Source organism: Schistocerca gregaria, chromosome X (assembly GCF_023897955.1).
Source record: "Schistocerca gregaria isolate iqSchGreg1 chromosome X, iqSchGreg1.2, whole genome shotgun sequence".
NCBI lineage: Eukaryota > Metazoa > Arthropoda > Insecta > Orthoptera > Acrididae > Schistocerca > Schistocerca gregaria.
Window position 1 is genome coordinate 178,286,898 of NC_064931.1, and position 25,580 is coordinate 178,312,477.

At 44.1% G+C, this 25,580-nt stretch overlaps 1 long non-coding RNA gene across 1 annotated transcript in view; it reads left to right on the forward strand.

Moving 5' to 3' along the window:
- LOC126298852 (uncharacterized) overlaps nt 1–25,580 on the forward strand; it is a 222,760-nt gene that overhangs the window by 154,728 nt on the left and 42,452 nt on the right. The window contains exon 2 of the long non-coding RNA XR_007552688.1: nt 11,492–11,571. This is a non-coding gene — a long non-coding RNA (uncharacterized LOC126298852). The remainder of the gene's footprint in view (nt 1–11,491; nt 11,572–25,580) is intronic.

The following is a 25,580-nucleotide window of genomic DNA, read 5'->3' on the forward strand; positions in this document are numbered from 1 at the left end:
TCTGACTCTGGAAGAGGGTGAATAAAGTAATCGAACGTAGTCTTGTTGGAGAAACCCTCCAAGAATTTGAGTGATGCTTATTAGAAAAGGCATGTAAACCTAAACCAGAATGACAAAATGTTATTTTAAGCTCATTCTCCTTGAATATGATATCTACATCTCGATCACTGTTCTCACTTTGCTCAGTCATTTATCAGAGTACTTAATCAGGAATGCCTACTTTCCTGATACATTAATCTAAAATGAACTACTGATACTACTGAGCACTGTCACAGCAGTGTTACAGAGGACGGCACCACGCCTGCTCAGTAACAGCAGTTCCCAAGTATCACAGAGGCGCCTTCAAAGAATGCTGATTCACCGACTTTGAACAGTATGGTGTATGTCGATAGGAATGTAATTGTACAATAATTTAATACCCTGTCTACAGCGATTCCTGCAAAAATATTGGTTATAGATTGACTATACCGAGTAGTCAGTTAGATAGCAGCATTGACGGTCTCAACTAAACGTACGAGTAAATGATTTCTCTGCTATGATTTAGTGTGGTGTTTCGAATGAGAGCCGCTGAGCACCCTATTCGACAGAGTTACTTCCTTTACAAGTAGACCTTACTATGCCATGCTGCCATACAACGAATAACATTCTAGTACCTTTGTGTTTGCTCTGCATTGCTAGCTATTTCTTTAATTAATAACTAAAAAGAAAAACAATAGCCAATGGTGGAAATAGTCTGCTGCAGATATTCGTAAGGGTTTGAGCCATTTGGTTGAGGCAGTTACATGGACGCATCTACAGGTGTGTTGTATTGGCACCCGATATCGTTAAAAGCTGTCACCAAAATCAATTTCCTGCTTTATGATAATACTATTGATATTCACAATTTAATTACTGACTTCACTTATGACGTTAGGCTGCTTAAGAAGAAAGAAAACAAACTGTTCACACTGTTTGTCGTTGTGGTCTTCAGTCCAGAGACTGGTTTGATGCAGCTCTCCCTGCTACTCTATCCTGTGTAAGCTTCTTCATCTCCCAGTACCTACTGCAACCTGCATCCTTTTGAATCTGTTTAGTATATTCATCTCTGGGTCTCCTACGATTTTTACCTTCCACGCTGACCTCCAATACTGAATTGGTGATCCCTTGATGCCTCAGATTATCCCCTACCAACCGATCCCTTCTTCTAGTCAAGTTGTGTCACAAATTTCTCTTCTCTCCAGTTCTATTCAATATCTCCTCACTAGTTATGTGATCTACCCATCTAATCCTCAGCATTCTTCTGGAGCACCACATTTCGAAAGCTCCTATTCTCTTCTTGTCTTAACTATTTATCGTCCATGTTTCACTTCCATACATGGCTACACTCCATACAAATACTTTGAGAAACCACTTCCTGACACTTAAATCTATTCTCGATGTTAACAAATTTCTCTTCTTCAGAAACGCTTTCCTTGCCATTGCTAGTCTACATTTTATATCCTCCCTACTTCGACCATTATCAGTTATTTTGCTCACCAAGTAGCAAAACTCCTTTACTATTTTAAGTATCTCATTTACTAATCTAATTCCCTCAGCATCACCCAATTTAATTCGACTTCATTCCATTATCCTCGTTTTGCTTTTGTTGATGTTCATCTTATATCGTCCTTTCAAGACACTGTCCATTCTGTTCAGCTGCTCTTCCACGTCCTTTGCTGTCTCTGACAGAATTACAATGTCATCGGCGAACCTCAAAGTTTTTATTTCTTCTCCATGGATTTTAATTCCTATTCCGGATTTTTCTTTTGTTTCCTTTACTGCTTGCTCAATATACAGATTGAATAAAATCAGGGATAGTCTACAACCCTGTCTCACTCCCTTCCCAACAACTGCTTCCCATTCATGCCCCTCCACTCTTATAACTGCCATCTGGTTTCTGTACATATTGCATATATCCTTTCGCTCCCTGTATTTTACCCCTGCCACTCTCAGTATTTGAAAGAGAGTTTCCAGTCAACAATGTCAAAAGCTTTCTCTAAGTCTACAAATGCTAGAAACGTAGGTTTGCCTTTCCTTAATCTATTTTCTAAGATAAGTCGTAGGGTCAGTATTGCCTCATGTGTTCCAACATTTCTACGGAATCCAAACTGATCTTCCCCGAGGTCAACTTCAACCAGTTTTTCCATTCGTCTGTAAACAATTCGTGTTAGTATTTTGCAGCCATGGCTTATTAAACTGATAGTTTAATAATTTTCACAGCTGTCAACAACTACTTTCTTTGGGGTTGGAATTATTATATTCTTCTTGAAGTATGAGGGTATTTCGCCTGTAAAATACACCTTTCTCATTAGATGGTAGAGTTTTGTTAGGCCTGGCTCTTCCAAGGCTGTCAGTAGTTCTAATGGAATGTTGTCTACTCCCGGAGCCTTGTTTCGACTTAGGTCTTTCAATGCTCTTTCAAACCCTTCTTGCAATATCATATTTCCTATTTCATCTGCATCTAAATTTTCTTCCATTTCCATAGTATTGTCCTCAAGAACATCACCCTTGTATAGACCCTCTATATACTCCTTCCACATCCCTGCTTTCACTTCGTTGCTTAGAACTGGGTTTCCATCTGAGCTCTTGATATTCATGCAAGGGTTTCTCTTTTCTCCAAAGGTCTCCTTAATTTTCCTGTAGGCAGTATCTATCTTACCCCTAGTGATATGCGCCTCTGCTTCCTTACATTGGTCCTCTAGCCATCCCTGCTTAGCCATTTTGCTCTTCCTGTCGATTTCATTTTTGAGATGTTTGTATTCCTTTTTGCCTGCTTCATTTACTGCATTTTTATATTTTCTCCTTTCATCCATTAAATTCAATATATCTTCTGTTACCCAAGGATCTCTATTAGCCCTCGTCTTTTTACTTACTTGATCCTCTGCTACCTTCACTATTTGATCTCTCAAATCTATCCATTCTTCTTCTACAGTATTTCTTTCCCTCATTCTTTTCAGTCGTTCTCTAATGCTCTCTCTGAAGCTCTACAACCACTGGTTCTTTCAGTTTATCGAGGTCCCATCTCCTCAAATTACCACCTTTTTGCATTTTCTTCAGTTTTAATATACAGTTCATAACCAGTAGATTGTGGTCAGAGTCCACATATGGCCCAGGAAACGTCTTACAATTTAAAACCTGATTCCTGAATCTCTGTATTACCATTATATAATCTATCTGAGACCTTCTAGTATCTCTAGGTTTCTTCCATGTGTACAGCCTTCTTTTGTGATTCTAGAACCAAGTTTTAGCTGTGAATAAGTTATGCCCTGTGCAAAATTCTACCAGGCGGATTCCTCTTTCATTCCTTACTCCAATTCCATATTCACCTACTTCGTTTCCTTCTCTTCCTTTTCCTACTATCGAGTTCCAGTCACCCATGACTATTAAATTTTCGTCTCCATTCACTATCTCAATAATTTCTTTTATCTCATCATACATTTCATCAATCTCTTCGTCATCTGCGGTGCTAGTTGGCGTATAAACTTGTACTACTGTGGTAGGTGTGGGCTTCGTATCTATCTTGGCCACAATAATGCGTTCACTATGCTGTTTGTAATAGCTTACCCGCATTCCTGTTTTACTATTCATTATTAAACCTACTCCTGCATTGCCCCTAGTTGATTTTGTATTTATAATCCTGAATTCACCTGACCAGAAGTCTTGTTCCTCCTGCTATCGAACTTCACTAATTCCCACTATATGTAACTGTAACCTATCCATTTCCCTTTTTAAATTTTCTAACCTACCTGTCCAATTAAGGGATCTGACGTCCCACGCTCTGATCTGTAGAACGCCAGTTTTCTTTCTCCTGATAGTATTAACATTACCATTACGTTGGTAAATTAATTAAATATACCCTTTTATGAACTTTTGCCTAAAACAGTCTACTCCTCATTTTAATTGACTCATAAATTTGGATGTGGGAAGCATGATGAAGGATTGATGGCAGACCATAAAATACATCATGTACAGTTGAGTAACGTATTGTAACAGGTGTACTGTGGGTAAGCGGACCTCTGGTAGAAGACAGCAGAGAAGCGGCCGAAAACTGTAGCCCATCAATTGTTAGAACTCTATATTGACTGACACAAACAGACATGGTTCAGCGCATCCGAAACAGGCAGACTGCAGACGACGGGAATTGATTCTCAGACACAGGCATTCGTCCTCGATGGAAACGGCGGTCCGACTATCAGAGATGATGACGGATGTTGGCGGATGACTGCTGGATAGCGGCACAGCAGCGAGGTGACGTCCGTGTGCCCAGGTTTGACACACGGGCTGTGGTCGTTGGTTTGTAGTCCAAAGGAGATGTTTCATAGATGCGGCGACGGCTGACACAGGCTGTGCGCCATCGGACGGCCCAGCTGTGACGGTGCCATGACGGGATAGTCCTGTTGGATTAGATCTCCGAGTCCACGTACTGATAGTTGCGGAAGGCCCAAGTATCGAGTCCGCGATGAAATGATCTTAGTGGAGTGGATGGCCAGGCGTGCAGTAGCAAGTACGAGCGGGGACCCAAAAGTAACCGGAATCATAATGCTGCACATCGTGTACTTGTAGTAGCAGTTTCTGCCGCCAGAGGGCTGTATTAGAAGCTCTGCTGAGTCATTCTGCCACGCGGCGTCACCCAACAGTGAGAAGTGTGGTTTCTCTGGCAGTTCTTTGAGTGTGCGTACAGTGCAGACGTGACACGAGGAAATGGATAGTTCTTACGAACAACGTGCGGCAGTGAAGTTTTGTTTCTTGCTCGGCAAGAACGCAGCAGAAACTGTTGGGATGATTCAGACAGCCTACAAAGACCATGCTCTTAGTAAAACACAAGTGTACAAATGGTTTTCTCTGTTTATAAAGGGAGAAATGGTGGTTGAAGGTCAGCCCTGTTCTGGTCGACCTTCAACTGCTCGAAGCGAAGACAACATCTACAAAATCCGTGATCTCATCAGTGAAGATCGACGCAGGACAATCGACCAACTCGAGAACTTGTCCGGGTTGTCCTGGAGCTCAGTTCAGCGCATCTTGACCATCGATTTGCGGATGCGAAGAGTGGCAGCAAAATTCGTGCCGAAGCTTCTTACTGGAGATCAAAGGGATCATCACGATCAATCCTGTCTCGAAATGAAGGATGCGTTCAAAGATGATCCACATTTTTTCAACAAAATCATTACAGGTGATGAGTCATGGAGCTATGGGTACGATCCAGAAAGTAAACAACAGTCATTACAATGGAAGTCACCTGGCTCACCTCTACCAAAAAAAGCTCGACAAGTGAAAACGAATGTGAAAACGATGTTGATCTGTTTTCTTTTTTTGACACCGAAGGGATCATACATTCTGAATTTGCCCTGAAAACCAGACAGTAAACCAACAATTCTATTTGGAGGTTATGAAACGGCTTTGCAGAAGTTTGTCGCGGGAACGTCCAGCTTAGTGGGATTCTGGCGTGTGGTTCCTGCATCACGACAACGCTCCCGCGCACACAGCTCTCAGCGTTTGCCAGTTTTTGGCCTCAACGAAGACGACTATCTTGACCCACGCGCACTATTCGCCGGATTTAGCACCCTCGGACTTCTTCCTATTCCCGAGGATGAAAAGAGACTTGAGAGGGAAGCGTTTTGCGGATGTGGAAGACGTAAAACGCAATGTCGTGAAAGTGCTAGCAGGTATCAAAGAGGACGAATTTAAAAGGTTATTCGAACACTGGAATGAACTTTTGGACAAGTGTATTATTGCTAATGGAGAGTACTTCGAAGGAGATTAAAGTTGTATTTGAAAACAATAGTCTGCAGCTCGTGGTCGTGAGGTAGCATTCTCGCTTCCTATGCCCAGGTTTCCGGGTTCGATTCCTGGCGGGGTCAGGGATTTTCTCTCCCTCGTGATGACTGGGTGTTGTGTGAAGTGCTTAGGTTAGTTAGGTTTAAGTAGTTCTATGAGACTGATGACCACACATGTTAAGTCTCATAGTGCTCAGAGCCATTTGAACCATTTTTTTAAAAACAATAAAGTATATGCTTTCTAGGAAGAAATTCCGGTTTTTTTGGGTTCCCCTCGAATGTCGGCCGATCTTGCGGTGGGCCCCTCGTGACATTCCTGTGGTTGACTCGTGGAAGCGCCTACTGTGGAAGCGGTCACTCTGAGTTTGGGTACAGGAAGAGCTGGCACAGTTTTGACATCGAACTGAAGTGCTTATTAAGTAAACTGACCAATTAAACCATCCCTGTCCCGACTGAAAACACTAAATTTTGTCACTCAACACGTAGGTGTTGGCGTTCACATGTTCATTGGCGTCTGCAGCATTGGTGGCTTTTGCTCAATGGAAGCCGACACAATGGCATGCGTGCCACAGTCCAGCCCGCAAAAGACATAATCGTACTGTCGACAAGGACATGTCCACACCCGTTGGAATGCTCCAACATCGCGTCAACACTGTGGAAAAAGCTGTTCCGTCCATTACGGCCAGGCGGGCAAGATGGCGGTCATCAAGCGCTGTGGTCACGTTGAGTCGTACAGCGCTGCGTTGGCTCTCTTCTCTCCACTGGTTCCACATATACCTCACTCTTGAAGCAGTGTGTCCTGTACGAGCCGCATCATCACGGAACGACAGACCTGCCTAACAAGGCCAATCGTTTGCTCCATTAGACCGTACTTACATGCCAATACTCCACCCTGTGATGTCGGTGATGCATAGTGGCACTTGGTTACACGTTTCCATTTCGTATGACGGCTCCGCACGGAGTGAGCATTGTGTGACACTGATCCGCCCGTTCACACAAAAAAGGGCACTGCTGGCCCTATGAGCACTCCACCTCTCTGCCATTTAAATCTCTTATTATGGTTTCGCTGTTCTACATGTAATCTTATCGTGGCATATTGCAGATCATTGCTTCTGAATGTTTCAATTTTTACAAACAATAGGGCAGTATTCTGGGAATAGTCGTTCCAGTTGCTACGAATCCTAATAGTGGAGCAGGATCTGATACAGTGTTTTTAGATTTTCAGCGTATTCTGATGCTGTTCACCTCTGTCACCTGGTACATAAAAACGAACAGAAAATAGCCTTTATGAAATATCGTACCAGGTATGTGATGAAACGAACAAGTTCATGGCAAACAAAACTTTGATATGTCGTTCTGACCCATCTCGCATTCATGCAGAATCTCTAAGATAAAAACACAAAATTTCTTACCATAAGACACTGCTGTAGCGGCGAAGTACCTGTTGAGACAAAGGTCTGTTTTTATACCGTTAGTGTTGTGTCATGGCTTTCATTCACCTACCTAGCTAAAGAAAAGAATCACAGATGGACACAAAAGGAGTGCAGTGCAGGGACAGAAAAGTAGAAAGAAGCTCCGCGCACGGTTCAGACACTCTGTGGACGTCACCCCACGTACTACTAGAGCAGTTCCCTGGAGAACTCCTAAATTTATAATTTGCGTATCTACTATTTACATTCGTTTATACTTCCCAAACTTACCCAACTTCATTCCTGACGTATTACCGATCACGTTTGTTTACAGTTCCACGTCAGGTGCGAGCCGAGAATGCCATTTCCATGCTCGTTGCCTATACGAGCGTGGTGTTCTTTCCAGTTCTTCGATAGAAACTCCAGGTTTGGCACTATCTTCTTTTTACTCGTCGATAACGCAATGTAATCCTTTCAAAGGTTCTCAATCTTTCTGTCGATCACGCTCATTGTCCTGAATGTTTATGAATTGGGAAAGTATCACAGCAGACAGAGACAGATGTTCTAACGTTTACGAGCTGTTTTTGTGCAAATTAAGTCTCATGGTTGTTCATGTTCACGAATCTCCTTCAACTAATGAACAGATTGTTTCAAAGTAAATAATGACATAACATCATAACACAACCAAGTTTATTCTTATCGTTCACTTCCATTTATTGCTGGAAACCTACGATTATTAGTTTACAGTTACCCATTTTGTCAGTTAAAACAACACTGGTCAAAAGTTCACATAATCTACACTTCCTGACAAAAAGTGCAGCACACAGAAAGAGAAGAAGAAACGACATAATACTCAACGATTTCAGAGAGTGTGTAATGTTATTTCAGTAATTACAAAATTAGGTCAAATTTATAAAGAATTAGGAACTCATCAATATGACGTTGCATTCTTTCTGGCTTGGAAGCATGCACTTATTAGTCCGGCAAGGATGTCATAAAACTATTGTGTCCTCTTCTGGGGCTAGATGGTCCAGAACTGTTGTAACTGGTCCTTGATTCCATGAACACTGGCAATGGAATGGAGTTGGTCCTACCCATCTCTGTCGGGGACAGATCCGAGGATCTGGCTAGCCACAGTAGTACCTCATCATCAAGTAGACAGTTAATGGAGACATGGGTCACGTGTAGAAGAGCATTATCTTGTTGAAAAATGGCACGACGAAGATGTCGCATGAGAGCTAACACACTAGGACGCAGGATATCCGTAACGAACTGTTGTGCCATCAGAGTTCCCTCGATCATTACCAGCGATGACTTGAAGTAATATCTGATGGCTCTACACACCATGACGTCAGGAGTAATACCACTGTTCATCTACAAAACATTGGAAGACATAGGAAGAATGAGACTTCTCGTCAGGTTTCCGCCATGGTCATATGGGATAAATCAGAAACACGATTCATCGCTGAGCCTAATCCGACTCCATTCCTCAGCAGTTAATGATTCCGGTCGTGGCACCACTCAAACCTCAGCCGTTTGTGTTGTGGTGTTAAAGGCATCCTACATTTGAGAAAGCAATTCCCTAGCCCAGCTGCTGTTTGTCTTCGTCGAATGGTATGGAATGACACAGAATGATCCGGATGGAATCATAGTTCGATTTTACAAAGAGTACTCTACGGCATTGGCCCCCTACAACTGCGCCATTCGCTGGTTGACTTACACTCCTGGAAATTGAAATAAGAACACCGTGAATTCATTGTCCCAGGAAGGGGAAACTTTATTGACACATTCCTGGGGTCAGATACATCACATGATTACACTGACAGAACCACAGGCACATAGACACAGGCAACAGAGCATGCACAATGTCGGTACTAGTACAGTGTATATCCACCTTTCGCAGCAATGCAGGCTCCTATTCTCCCATGGAGACGATCGTAGAGATGCTGGATGTAGTCCTGTGGAACGGCTTGCCATGCCATTTCCACCTGGCGCCTCAGTTGGACCAGCGTTCGTGCTATACATGCACACCCCGTGAGACGACGCTTCATCCAGTCCCAAACATGCTCAATGGGGGACAGATCCGGAGATCTTGCTGGCCAGGGTAGTTGACTTACACCTTCTAGAGCACGTTGGGTGGTACGGGATACATGCGGACGTGCATTGTCCTGTTGGAACAGCAAGTTCCCTTGACGGTCTAGGAATGGTAGAACGATGGGTTCGATGACGGTTTGGATGTACCGTACACTATTCAGTGTCCCCTCGACGATCACCAGAGGTGTACGGCCAGTGTAGGAGATCGCTCCCCACACCATGATGCTGGGTGTTGGCCCTGTGTGCAGTCCTGATTGTGGCGCTCACCTGCACGGCGCCAAACACGCATACGACCATCATTGGCACCAAGGCAGAAGCGACTCTCATCGCTGAAGACGACACGTCTCCATTCGTCCCTCCATTCACGCCTGTCGCGACACCACTGGAGGCGGGCTGCACGATGTTGGGGCGTGAGCGGAAGACGGCCTAACGGTGTGTGGGACCGTAGCCCAGCTTCATGGAGACGGTTGCGAATGGTCCTCGCCGATACCCCAGGAGCAACAGTGTCCCTAATTTGCTGGAAAGTGGCGGTGCGGTCCCCTACGGCACTGCGTAGGATCCTACGGTCTTGGCGTGCATCCGTGTGTCGCTGCGGTCCGGTCCCAGGTCGACGGGCACATGCACCTTCCGCCGACCACTGGCGACAACATCGATATACTGTGGAGACCTCACGCCCCACGTGTTGAGCAATTCGGCGGTACGTCCACCCGGCCTCCCGCATGCCCACTATACGCCCTCGCTCAAAGTCCGTCAACTGCACATACGGTTCACGTCCACGCTGTCGCGGCATGCTACCAGTGTTAAAGACTGCGATGGAGCTCCGTATGCCACGGCAAACTGGCTGACACTGACGGCGGCGGTGCACAAATGCTGCGCAGCTAGCGCCATTCGACGGCCAACACCGCGGTTCCTGGTGTGTCCGCTGTGCCGTGCGTGTGATCATTGCTTGTACAGCCCTCTCGCAGTGTACGGAGCAAGTATGGAGGGTCTGACACACCGGTGTCAATGTGTTCTTTTTTCCATTTCCAGGAGTGTATATAGACATTGACGATCGCAACGCAGTATTCTGCCTATTTACATATCTCTGTATTCGAATACGCATGCTTACACCAGTTTCTTTAGCGCTTCAGAGTATCGGTCACAGAAAACTGCAACTGTAATTATGTCCACTTCCGCTGATGGTGTGTCCGTGTACGACATTAAATTGACGTCCGACCACGACTTCTGAATGCTCCTTTTTTTCCATGCGGTGTGTGAGTGGTTTAGGAAGATTTCGTAAGCGGCAACACAGGTAGAAAACAGTTACATAGCGTTTTCACTGGTTGGATACTCGCCTTCAGCTGCCATCGGCTTCGTGTACGACGTCTATATAAATACGCGTTTAGTACAGAAATAAGAAAGAGGGAAAATACAAGATTATTGAAGTTTAGATATTAACATAAACGACAGGAAAAGTAAAAACATGCAAAACCGCAATAGGCAGTGATCCTATCAGTATTAATTGTAAGTTGTTTGATAGAAAAATCGCATAATGAGAAGTACTGTTTTGTAATGTAAAAGGTTTATTGTACAATGGGATTTCCAAGACCCGCTAAGAATGTTTTGGAACATTAAAATTTCTGTTGGAATATTTACAACAATCATGTTGTTCTAGGAAATTTATACATTTCTGGAAACAAAAAATCAAGTCCACAGATCTGTAACTGCGGAATTTCGGCAGGTTCTCACTTTAAAATTCGGACATTCTGGAATACACTAATTCCGATTAAGTGTAATTTTTTTAAGGCACGTTTTCTGGAAACCGGAAACCTGTAGTATGTTCACTGATAAGCCGAGAATGAGGGCTTTCAATCAAGGCATATCAGTTTTAAAATAAACAGTAATTTTTTGGGCCAAATTTAGAAGAACACTCGATTTTACTGTATCGTAAATTTACAATTTTTAATCACATAAAATATTTCCTCAAGGAATAATTATATTATTACGATAGGTGGTCTGTAAACTATACATTGTTTAATCAAATTTAGTGAAAAACAGAACGGATTGTAATTTATCAATTTATTGCATGTGCTCGTAGTATACACATTAACGTGTATCACAGAAAACAAACAAGAAATAAAAATTATTTAAGGAGTTGGATTGTAACTGGTGAAGGTATTTTTGAAGCTGTCTGGTTACAAGCAGTGCTTGTTGCAGGTGCCTGACATGAGGGAGAGGGCCTTCCTCGTGGGAGTCTCTCTGGCGGCCGTTATCTGCATGACAGCCGTACACGCACAGTGAGTTTCTGCTGCTCGCCTTCTTTCTCTGTAATCTGTTCTGCTTATTGCTCGCGACGGACTCTGTCTGGAAGACTGGCGATTCGTAAATGAGAATAAATATCACATTGGTTGCACACATACCATAATGTCTCTACCTAGTCAACAGTTGTTGTCTCTGTGGTTTGTTTCACAGCCATCAAATATTGATTAAAAGAGATAATTTCCAGATGAAATTACTTGTTATTTGAATGAAATGGTATTCAAATTTTACTTTTTACTTTATTTTTTAAAATAATAGGCAGTTTAGCAAACCCATAACTTCTTTACATAGGTATTATTGATAATCACAATTTCTTCCAGAAGTACGCAAATAGGTTTCCTCGTTTATTAGGGTTTAATACTGAGAAATGAATTTTCCGTGCAGTTGACGGTAAATGGATCTGACACATTTCTAAGCTAAACAATGTTTATAGAATGAAATTTTCACTCTACAGCGCAGTGTGCGCTGATATGAAACTTCCTGGCAGATTAAAACTGTGTGCCGGACCGAGACTCGAACTCGGGACCTTTGCCTTTCGCGGGCAAGTGCTCTACCGGTTCGCAGGAGAGCTTCTGTGAAGTTTGGAAGGTAGGAAACGAGGTACTGGCGGAATTAAAAAGCTGTGAGGACGGGGCGTCAGTCGTGCTTGGGTAGCTCAGTCGGTAGAGCACTTGCCCGCGAGAGGCAAAGGTCCCGAGTTCGAGTCTCGGTCCTGTAGACAGTTTTAATCTGCCAGGAAGTTTCTAAGCAATGTTCTTCCCCCTAGGACATATACTTTCTCTTTTAACTTCTGCACTCTGTGTCCAATTGTATGTGCATTTTTTTATTTTCATGTTTTTTATTCATCTACATATTCTTATAGACCTGACTTATCAACGATAGACCAGTTAGCAGATTTTCTATACTGTAAACCACCGTCGGCATATTCAGCATTTCGTTGCATCCCACTCATCACTGACCATACAGTCCATTAGTCCCATCTACTTGGAAGTTCCTGGTCCCTGTAATATCTGTCTGATGCTCCACCGAATTCCCTTTTGTTCTTTGGGGAAAAACTGAGTACAAATTAATGTTTTCTTTGGTATTCCACTTTCTTCCGTTGAGAGTTGCGGAACATATCATGTAGTTCCTTGTTGCCAATGATATCCATCACAGCCGTTACTAGCTATAATATTTGCTTGATAATGTAATTCTTACTATGGCCTGATCATTGTATTTTGCTAATTTTCCTCGCAAAATTTGTTTCGAGGGTAGCTGCTTAACACTGTTTTCTCCCAATTAAATTCCGTGTCTTACATTTATAGCAAAATCAATGTAAGCTTCCTTTTTTATTTAGGTTTCTGTAGTTCCTAAGAAGTGAAATTACTCGACAGATACATTTTCTTATAATCTCAGATTTGTTTAAATTATCACACTCATTCTTGTGGTTTTGAAACACATGAATTTTGTTAACAAGGTGGTGCAGTGGGTAGATCACTGGACCTTAACTCCAGAGGACAATAGTTCAAATCGTTGTCCATAGATTTGCCATGGATTCCTTAAATCTCATAGGGCAAATTCAGGATGGTTCCTTTGAGAAAGACACGGCCGCTTTACTTTTTCGTCCCTTCCCGATCAGACCATTTTCACTGTCACTAATGACCCCGTCGCCAACGGGATGTTGAAACCTAATCTTCCTTCCCTTTTCTGAGAATGAACATGTATAGCTGACATAGCAACAATAATATGGTTTTGAGTTTTATTTCTGTATTTATTGTATTGTTTGTATTGGCCGTTTTCTTCCCTTTTTCCAGTTTCTGGAAAATATAATTGGAATAATTAATTTTCCCTCGTACTAAAGTGAGAAAGCTGAAAGTGATATTTCTGATTTGTGTTTACGACACGTAGAATTCCTCTGTTTCAACACATTTTCAGTACAAATAAAAATGGACTAACCATAGAACAACTCATTACCAATGTGGCACTCTTCCAAGATATCACGGTCTAGTTTCATGAAGCAGTTGCACCAAAGATACAAATCACTCACGCTTACACAACGTTGACATGTAGCAGTTCTCTACATTCGTTCAGTACATTAAGGCAAGTATTACATCAGCTGGTCACCCCCTAAAGAGAAGTTCACGTTTCTTTGGCATAATGAATAACCTACGAAATTTTGTGGATTATTAGGCATCCACTCTCATCTCATTCCTTGTGCAGTATAAAGATCTCAGACCTGTATCAGCGTCTAGTCCCAAATCCACTGTTTCCTTACACTGTGATCACTGTTAGTTCTTACTTGTAAGTTCTTTGCAAATAATCGTGTGTGAGATCACAAAGCAGTAATTTATTGTTATTGTTAGGATCTTCTGTGATTCCTTTCTTATAAACTGCTTCTATAATTACTTACATTCTCTCCTTAGGTTTAGCTGATGCAGTGTATTAAACATATCGTCAAAATGTAAAATTTTTAGTACCGTTTGTTGTGCTACAGTGCCAGAAACTGTGACTTTTTTTATAGAATTCCAATGGAACATAACTACAGGTACGTCCAATATCACTCAGTTATTAAAAAACCTAGTGTAATACATGTCGCAGTATCTTCTTCCCCTAAAAGCGGTGCTTGGTGAGATGCTATTACAAAGAAACTTCTAAAAAAGGCCCAATGATGAAAGTTCCATCTATTTAACACAAGTAACATAGCTTCAACTAAGCCTAAGATCGAAATTACAACAACCCATAGCTTTGCAACGCTTGACATTAACATAGTGTGTTTCTTGTGCTATATTTTTTGCAGATATTTTAACCATAGAAATACTGTAACTTAAACCATTTACACATTATGATGGGCATGTTAAACATGAAGGTAATGTTTTAGCACCTGACATAAACATTGTGAATGTTGTTTTAGTGTTCCACCCTAAAACGGTGCTTTGTCAGGTTCGCTTTTGTGTACAGCCTCATCTAGGCCAAAGACTAAATATCAGCTGCCTGCTTGGCATGTTATTTCAACAGAGGGGATGTTTTGTACACTTATTCAATGGTGTCCAAAATTAAAGCAACAAACCGCTATTTCCGCGTCCTGTGCCTAATTGACGATATAATCACACAAATTGTCAGCAGATGTCCGTACGATCGTGTTCTGCACGGAAGTGGCATTCTGGTCAAAGGACAACCACGCCAACAATGATTTCAGGGCACCAATCAAACGGCGTAGTGTTTGCGGGTAGTCCCACATCCACAATCACTGTGTACACGGTCAGAAACGGTGCAGAATGGCACAGAGAAGATGCCTACCGGACTCTGCGATGGATGGCCGTAGGAAGAATGGCCCGATTGCCCGATGGCTTAATGTGAATCGTTCTCTTGTTTATCGGATGTGGCAACAGTTTATAGAGACCGAAACTACACTCCTGGAAATTGATATAAGAACACCGTGAATTCATTGTCCCAGGAAGGGGAAACTTTATTGACACATTCCTGGGGTCAGATACATCACATGATCACACTGACAGAACCACAGGCACATAGACACAGGCAACAGAGCATGCACAATGTCGGCACTAGTACAGTGTATATCCACCTTTCGCAGCAATGCACGCTGCTATTCTCCCATGGAGACGATCGTAGAGAAGCTGGATGTAGTCCTGTGGAACGGCTTGCCATGCCATTTCCACCTGGCGCCTCAGTTGGACCAGCGTTCGTGCTGGACGTGCTGACAGCGTGAGACGACGCTTCATCCAGTCCCAAACATGCTCAATGGGGGACAGATCCGGAGATCTTGCTGTCCAGGGTTGTTGACTTACACCTTCTAGAGCATGTTGGGTGGCACGGGATACATGCGGACGTGCATTGTCCTGTTGGAACAGCAAGTTCCCTTGCCGGTCTAGGAATGGTAGAACGAAGGGTTCGATGACGGTTTGGATGTACCGTGCACTATTCGGTGTCCCCTCGACGATCACCAGAGGTGTACGGCCAGTGTAGGAGATCGCTCCCCATACCATGATGCCGGGTGTTGGCCCTGTGTACAGTCCTGATTGTGGCGCTCACCTGCACGGCGCCAAACACGCATACGACCATCATTGGCACCAAGGCAGAAGCGACTCTCATCGCTGAAGACGACACGTCTCCATTCGTCCCTCCATTCACGCCTGTCGCGACAACACTGGAGGCGGGCTGCACGATGTTGGGGCGTGAGCGGAAGACGGCCTAACGGTGTGTGGGACCGTAGCCCAGCTTCATGGAGACGGTTGCGAATGGTCCTCGCCGATACCCCAGGAGCAACAGTGTCACTAATTTGCTGGGAAGTGGCAGTGCGGTCCCCTACGGCACTGCGTAGGATCCTACGGTCTTGGCGTGCATCCGTGCGTCGCTGCGGTCCGGTCCCAGGTCGACGGGCACGTGCACCTTCCGCCGACCACTGGCGACAACATCGATGTACTGTGGAGACCTCACGCCCCACGTGTTGAGGAATTCGGCGGTACGTCCATCCGGCCTCCCGCATGCCCACTATACGCCCTCGCTCAAAGTCCGTCAACTGCACATACGGTTCACGTCCACGCTGTCGCGGCATGCTACCAGTGTTAAAGACTGCGATGGAGCTCCGTATGCCACGGCAAACTGGCTGACACTGACGGCGGCGGTGCACAAATGCTGCGCAGCTAGCGCCATTCGACGGCCACCACCGCGGTTCCTGGTGTGTCCGCTGTGCCCTGCGTGTGATCATTGCTTGTACAGCTGCCCTCTCGCAGTGTCCGGAGCAAGTATGGTGGGTCTGACACACCGGTGTCAATGTGTTCTTTTTTTCATTTCCAGGAGTGTATATCCTGAAGACCAGGGCAGTGCCGACCAAGTGTGATATCAAAAAGAAAGGATTGTGATTAGGCTGTAATGGCAAGAAGGTACTGCCTTATTACTACACGGCACCTGGCATCTGATCTCGCAGCATCCACTGGACGTGTTGTATCGAGGCAAACGGTGTACACAAGGCTTCGGCAGAGTGACCTTTATTATCGGAGACCTGCTGCATGTGTACCTCTGACGCGTGTGCACAGAAGACGACGTCTAGAGTGGATTCGTCAACATGCCATCTGGATTGTCGAACAGAGGACCAGTGTAATTATCACAGATGGGTCCGGATTTCCAGCGGCTGTGGCCGAGCGGTTTCAGGCGCTTCAGTCTGGAACCGCGTGACCGCTACGGTCACAGGTTCGATTCCTGCCTCTGGCATGGAGGTATGTGATGTCCTTAGGTTAGTTAGGTTTAAGTAGTTCTAAGTTCTAGGGGACTGATGACCTCAGATGTTAAGTCCCGTAGTGCTCAGAGCCATTCTGGGTCCGGATTTGACCTCGGGAGTGATTCTCGACGGATTCGCAGCTGGAGGAAACGTGGAACATGGTTTCGGGACCCAAACATTGTGGGAAGAGACCGATATAGAGGAGAATCCTTAATGTTGTGGACAGTGATTATGTTGACCACTCGGACACCTCTTCATGAAATTGTACTGGTGAATCGGCAAGGTTTAATGGTTGTCAGGTATCGTGACAAGACCTTAGGACCTCATGCGTGGTTGTTGCGAAGTGCTGTAGGCCCAGACTTCGTTTTGATGGACGGTGATGCTCAACCTCGGAGAGCACGAAGACATTACACATATGGCGTGGCCTGCTCAGTCTCCCAATTTAAATCTCATAGGGCATGTCTCGGATGGACTAGGGAGACGGGTTATATCACGTCAGCACCCACCAGCCACTATCCAAGACATGCGAGCAACTCTGCAGGAAGAATGGGCGTTATTGCCTCAACATGCGATTGATGACATCATTCACAGTATGCTCTGTCGCTGTCAGGCCTATATTGCTGCCACACATGGTCACATCTTGCCAGAGGTGATCACACCCTATACTGATCACATTAACTGGTTGCCGGAATGTGTGCACAAATCCGTTAAGTTGAAAAAAACGATGAACATTTTTGTCTCTCGTTATGCATCTTGTTATTACATTTGTTTACCTTCTGTATTCTTCACATTGTTTCCACTTTACTATCACCAGTTTATGCTATTCTGTGGCAAAATAACCGCAACCTTGCAAAATTTCCGTTTGTTGCTTTAATTTTGAAGATCACTGTAGAACCATTTATGTGTGGAAATACTTTAAGTTACACCATTCAGGTGTTTTAACGGATATTTTAAACGTGAAATCAACATTGTGACACTTGACGTAGACATTGTGATGCTGACGTATTTTTCAAATACTTTTTAGAATTGGATTTATTGTAAGTTGCACCCTTTACATACTTTACACATGGAAATAACATTGTGTCATGACTTGAACATTGTGTGTGTGTGTGTGTGTGTGTGTGTGTGTGTGTGTGTGTGTGTGTGTGTGTGTGTGTGTGTTCTTTTTGCACTTTTTTGATAAATAATACAGACAATTTGGATATGGGTGTATTCATTTGTGCCCCAGTGTCCCTTGCACCCACTATGGTACAGAGATAGAACTAAGCTGATTGACAAGCGCTGTTTAAGTAGTAAGTTCCACTATTAGTGCCAATCCACACCATTGCTGTCAATATATTTTTGACAGAGAATCGATTTTTTTTTAACATGGCGGATAATTCTGTTCATTGGGGCACTTCTGAAGATGATGTTAGCTTATGCAATTTAGTTGAAGCTCACATATTCTGATAAATAATACAAGTCGTTTGGAAACTTTCGAACATATCGCAAAAAATCAGGTGTATGTGTATGTATGCGCGCGCGCGCGCATGTGTGTGTGTGTGTGTGTGTGTGTGTGTGTGTACGCGCGTCTGGTTGGGTGGTTGGGAGGATATGCACATGCTTACTTTTTTTTAAAAAAAAAATTATATAGGTTGTCGGATACATTTGAATATGGTGCAAAAAATTCATGACATTCAGACTTTTTGGACATGGTGCCAATTTCTACACGTTAAGTGAAGCTTACCTACTTTCATAAATAAGACAAGTCGTTTGGAGATTTTTAAATACGATGCGACAAAATTCAAATCTTTCAGATAGTTTTCAACAGTCTGGCAACATACTGATTTACTGGATTTTGTGGGTGTTTTTAAATTTCCCGCCAATGGGACGTCATGTAAAGTGAGTGTGGCTTGCCACATCGTGATGTTGACATCATAGATAGGTGGTGTGGCTTGTGATGTCATGGGTATGCAAGTGACGTTACAAATTTGAAAAATGTATGCCAGATTGACCATTGTCATTCTACTCACACAAAATTGAAAGTCTTTATACATTTTCTATAGTTGTGGAGAGTTTGAGCTGGTCAGCATGGATAGAGGTGACTGGCATATCTAGGCAAATATTACTGCATATTCGGGTAACTTAACTTTAGGTGAAACTTTTCTTTGCAGACCGTACATTTAGATAGCTTCTTATGTAAAATTTTTTATCATGAGATAATGAAATAAATCTATTCCAGTGGGTTAATCATCTCTTTCTTGATTGATTTTCTCAGCTCCTCAAATGAACAACATGAAATGACACAGTGTTGGAGACTTTACTGCTCATGTACAGATACACACATCAAAAAATGTTTTTGCATCACCTCGATTCCGAGAGTTCCGGAACCTGTACAGAAAATTGGAACAGAGATCAACATAAACATCATTTCCGCCCTTTTTATTGCTCATAAAAACCACACATTGCATGTTGTACCTTCGTACAGCGAGACCTTCGGTGTTGTGGTCCAGATTGCTGTACACATCGGCACCTCTAATACCCAGTAGCACGTCCTCTTGTATTGACGCGTGCCTGTATTCGTCGTGGCATACTATTCACAAGTTCATCCAGGCATTGTTGGTGCAGATTGTCCCAGTCCTCAATGGCGACTCGGCGTAAATCCCTCAGAGTGGTTGGTGGGTCACATCGTCCATAAATTGCCCTGTTCAATCTATCCCAGGTATGTTCGATAGGGGTCATGTCTGGAGAACATGCTGGCCACTCTAGTCGAGCGATGTCGTTATCCTGAAGGAAGTCATTCACAAGATGTGCAGGATGGGGGTGCGAATTGTCGTCCATAAAGGTGAATGCCTCGTCAATGTGCTGCTTATATGGTTGCACTATCGGCTGAAGGATTGCATTCACGTATCGTACAGACGTTACGGCGGTGTACGTCGGCTCACAAATGCCACCGGAAAAAAGCAAGGAACCACCACCTTGCTGCACTCGCTGGAAAGTGTGTCTAAGGCGTACAGCCTGACCGGGTTACCTCCAAACACGTCTCCGACGACTGTCTGGTTAAAGTCATACGCGACACTCATCGGTGACGAGAACGTGATGCCAATCCTGAGCGGTCCATTCGGCATGTTATTAGGCCCATTCTGTACCGCGCTGCATGGTGTCGTGGTTGCAAAGATTGATCTCGCCGTGAAAGTCTGGAGTGAAGTTGCGCATGATGCAGCCTATTGGGCACAGTTTGAGTCGTAACAAGATAGCCCTGTGGCTGCACGACAAGCATTATTCAACATGGTGCCCGTTGTTCTCACGGTTCCTCCGATCCGTAGGTAGGTCATACACTGCAGTAGTAGTAACCCTTGGGAGGCCTGAGCGAAGCAGTTCATCGACAGGTCCTGTCTCTCTGTATCTCCTCCACGTCGGAACAACATCGCTGAGAGCCCTTCCTGGCACAGAGTAACAATGCGGGCGCGATCGAACCGCGGTATTGAGCGTCTAGGCATGGTTGAACTACAGATAACACGAGCCGTGTACCTCCTTCCTGTTGGAATGACTGGGACTTACCGGCTGTCGGACCCCCTCCGTGTAATAGGCGCTGCTCATGCATGGTTTGCTTACATCTTTAGGAGGGTTTAGTGCCATCTCTGAACAGTCAAAGGGACTGTATCTGTGATACAATATCCACAGTCAACATCTATCTTCAGGAGTTCTGGGAACCGGGGTGATGCTAAAATTTTTTTGATGTATGTATAATTTTAAGTATACAGATTGAAGTGGCGAGTGAAAATTTGTACCAAGGACTGGAATTGGACCCAGGTCTCGTGCTTACTAGGCAGGTGCGTTCCCTCCTCGATCCAAACTCTCACTGACGCCCCAGTCTACTTTAAATTCCCACTTACACACGAACAGAATCGCCGAGGATGGGGTGACAATGAGAATTTGGATTCGAGGAGAGAGGTGTGCCAGGGTAATCCGTACAGTTGTGCCAAGTTGGGTTAGCGACTGCCGCACCTGCCTAGTCAGCAAGAGACCTGGGTTCAATTCCCGGCCTTGGTACAGATTTCCACTCGCCGCTTAAATCTGTATACATAAAATCGTATCTATATGAGATCAGTGAAGTCTCTGAAACTGTACCATTTCATCTGTGTAAGTACCTGCTCCTGGGATTCTGGCTGGATTACCCATTTACGTTCGATGCTGAGGAGCTATTCCAGAACATGGAGAGACGCGGCAATTCTTTTCATGTGTAAGGGGCAATTTAAAGTAGCCTGGGGAGCCAGTGAGAATTTGGATCGAGGACAAAGGTGTGCCATGGTAATCCGTGCAGTTGTCTCAACCGCTGTGCCTAGGTGCCTCAGTGGCTAATACGCTTGCCTAGGTGGCAACATAAGCCCCTTATTTGGTACAGTTGGTCACGAAATTTTATCAATGAATTCCTCTATCTAACTACCATATGTGACGAGGAATGTACAAAGTTGCTATGATCACCAGAGTGCTTTGTTATGTATGGTCCTGTTAGAGGTTGTACGGCCTTTGATATAACTCGCCATGTACAAGGGAACCTAAAATTAAGCATGGACTTCGAACCACGACACACTTGACATTTTTAGCTGAAACAGCTCACTGACTGAGATTAAGAAAGCGATTGGTAACAGAATAAACATTCTGACCAACCAGGACTGAAACCTGGATCTTTAGATTTGCAGGTATGGTCTGCCAACGGCAAATGCTGTAGTAAGTAACAGAGAAATGAAGGTACAATGAATTCCAGACCCTTAGCTGCTTACAGGCATTGATAAATTTCAACGGGGACAGTTGAAAATGTGTGCCCCGACCGGGACTCGATACCGGGATCTCCTGCTTACATGGCAGACGCTCATTCTTGAACATTCTTGAACAGAGTATTCGCTATTACTAGCTGAAACTTGTTACAGAACTCAATTAGTCTTTCTCCTCTCACATTCGTTGTCCCAAGCCCATATTTTCCTGTAACCTACTCGTTCCCCTACAACTGCGTTCCAGTCCCCCATAACTATTAGATTTTCATCCTCTTTTACATACTGTATTGCCCTTTCAACATTCTCATAACTTGCTCTATCTCTTCCTCTTCAGCTTGCGACGTCGGCATGTGTACTTGAAATATCGCTATCTGTGTGGGTTTGCTGTCGATTCTAATAAGAACAACCCTGTCACTGAACTGTTCACAGTGACACACTCACTGCCCTACCTTCCTAGTGATAACGAATCCTACTTCTGTTATACCATTTTCTGCTGCTGTTGATATTACCCTATACTCATCTGACCAGAAATGGCTCAAAATGGCTCAAATAGCACTGAGCACTATGGGACTCAACTGCTCTGGTCATTAGTCCCCTAGAACGTAGAACTACTTAAACCTAACTAAACTAAGGACGTCACACACATCCATGCCCGAGGCAGGATTCGAACCTGCGACCGTAGCAGTCGCACGGTTTCGGACTGCGCGCCTAGAACTGCGAGACCACCGCGGCCGGCCTGACCATAAATCCTTGTCTTCTTTCCACTTCACTTCACTGACCCCTACTATATCTAGATTGAGCCTCTGCATGTTCATTTTCAGATTTTCTAGTTTCCCTACCACGTTGAAGCTTCTGACATTCCACGCCTTTTCGTTGATTATTCTCATGGTAATCTCCCCCTCGGCAGTCCCCTCCCGGAGATCCGAATGGAGGAATCTTATGTCAATGGAGAGATCATCATGACACTTCTTGAATTACAGGCCACATGCCTGTGGATACACGTTACGTGTCTTTAATGCAGTGGTTTCCATTGCCTTCTGCATCCTCATGCCGTTGACCATTGCTGATTCTTCCGCCTTTAGGGGGCAGTTTCCCACTCCTAGGACACGAGAATGCCCTGAACCTCTGTTCGCTTCTCCGCCCTCTTTGACAAGGCCGTTGGCAGAATGAGGGTGACTTCTGATGCCGGCCGCCAATTCTGATTTTTAATCAAAATTGAAGCAGCGGCGGGATTCGAACCCTGCACCGAAGACGTTTTGATTATGAATCAAAGACTCTACTTCCCCTTTTTTTTCAATAACCGCTGCAGGAGCAGGACGACGGGTAGGGCAGGGGTCGACACGGGAGGCCAGGCCATCCCACGCAACGTGTTCTAGGATCGAAGGGTCAGGGAGAGGGTTTAGCGGGTTCTTCTATGTTATATCATTTATTTATTTATTTATTGAATTTTTATTTTATTTTGTTGTATGTATGGAATTAATTTTGTTTTATTAGAAAAAAGATCCTACAACTGCCGTAGCTGAGCGTCCGAATCGTCTTCTCCTCTGTTGGCTGGGGTTCCACCCTAATCCGTCCGTAGTGGATCAATATGCTCCAGGATTCTTCTTCAGGTTCAGCTTCTCATACCCGGAACGCCCCAGTGAGCAGGAGGATCCGCAAATAATGAACCTAAATAATTAGGGAAGTGGGTCCTGTTCTTCGAGTGGCGACTGAAGACTGCATGTGTCGACGTCAGTAAGGACCAAAAGTCGAGTGTGACTTTGTGAGCATCACTAAATATGTAGTAATGGGCCATGGCTGTTAGCCAGTTAACGGCGTTTGTCCTGGCCGGTGGAGAAAATACACCGTCGGGGCGCAATATATCATCAGGGGAGATAGACTCCGGCAATCGCCTCAAGAGTAATGCCAGCATGCGCAACGTGAGTAGCCAGCACTTGCTGGTCGCGGCACAAGTCAGGTGGTGCGCATTCAAATCAACGGCTGAGCATGTCAGACACAAGGGTCAGATGAATGGAATGTAGCCTCCGACGAGTAGCGAACTTCCCGTTCACAACCACGTACTACAATGAACGCTCCGTCGTAGGTAGAAAAGAGGTGTGTACTGCTCGCCACACAGCGTTCCAGCCAACTTCGGGATGTCTGTGTGCGACCGTATTGACAGGCTACTGCTGTTGATTAAGGCGACAATAGTCTTTCGTGACTGATCATAAGTAGCTGAGGCCAATCAAGAATTCTCTGATGTGGGATATCGCTGGTGAAATGTGTCCTACAGAAACCGGGGGATGTGGAGAGTGTGGTGTCACTTCAGCTATCAGGCTACCCGTCAGATTGGTGTGGGCAGAGGTCGACGTGCGACGCATAGTGTTGAGATAAAGCGATCGCGCACGGTTATAAACATGAATTAAACCGATACCGCTCGTCCGTTGGGGCAGTGTCAGGGTGGCGTAACGGACTTAAAAAAAAAAAAAGTCCATATGCTGCTTGAAATCTTTTGGTCATCGTAACTGTCAAGGGAAGGGCATGCGCAAAATAGTTCAGTTTGAAGACAAGATATGTGTTGACATAATGTGTTCGTATAAAGATATCCATTCGACGCAATTTGTTGTCCTGTATCAGAGCACGTGTCTGGTGTACTAGCCGGCGGTACGTACCTGCCGCCAACCCAGACCCCGGGTTCTATGATTGTAGCCACAGGAAAAGGAACGTGTAAAGTTCTTCACAGCATATGTACCGAGTAAGATGAATCTCCAAACAGCAACGATATAGTAAATGTTTTACTGCACAGAAGGGAGACAAATTATGCATATTAAGCTATAGAATGATTAGCCTCCTCCTCTTAATTTAAAAGACATTCACTAAAATTGTTAACACTCAAACATAAAGAAACATTATAAAGGAATAAAAAAGGAAACAAGCTGGCTTTAGAAGTGGAAATGGGACAATGGACCACTTGAAAGCCACGAATGGAAACGCACAGTAGGTATGACGTGACGATTTGCATGATATTCATAGAATTTGAAAAAGCTTTTGACTCGGTTTCAGTAAGATCTATACTAACAGCCAGTGAGAAATGATTAAATGATTCACCGATTATTCTATACTGAAGAAGATATATTCCAATGCTACAGCTTCTCTAATACTTCACTGTAATAGTGCGGAACTAAGAATTCTAGTTGGGGAAAGGCAGTATGACTTCATATCACTAAAAATATACTCACGCAGCTCTAGAGGAAGTTTTCAGATTTTTTAATCTGTTCATTGAATACACATGAAGCACCATCACTTTGGTGCTGTGTTTTTCTTCGCTCCATTGCAAGTAACCTCAACAAGGAATGGAAGAAATTCAGATTCAAAGAGCTAGGTATTCATATCAGTATCATAATTCTAAAATAGTTTATAATCAACACATCGAAAAGAAACAGGATGAATTCCAATGAAGTCATAGAACCAGTTGTTTGGTTTTCGCATTTAACACAGTAGGTAACAACGGCTGAATGAGCAGAAAAAAACCCTGAAGAGTGCAACTTCCCTGGGTGACTTTTGTTAAACTAAATAGTTTTCGGTACTAAGCGGACAGTTGACAGTCATGTAGTATTACAGGTCACAGCAGTTGTCAATAACGTCGGACGGTGTGGCCGAGCGGTTCTAGGCGCTTCCGTCTGGAACCGCTCGACGGCTACGGTCGCAGGTTCGAATCCTGCCTCGGGTATGGATGTGTGTGATGTCGTTAGGTTAGTTAGGCTTAAGTAATTCTAAGTTCTAAGGGACTGATGACCACAGATGTTAAGTCCCGTAGTGCTCAGAGCCATTTGAACCATTTTACTTCTCAATAACGGGAATAAGAGTAATCCAGTACGTTACAGACCCATTTCACTGACGTCAATTTGCGGTAGGAGTTTGTAACTAGACTGCAATTCTGGAGATATAAGAATTTACAAGGGCCTAAAAGATTATTCTATCCTATAGTGCGTTCGTACGTTATGAATTATCTCGAGGAAAACTATCTACTGACACATTC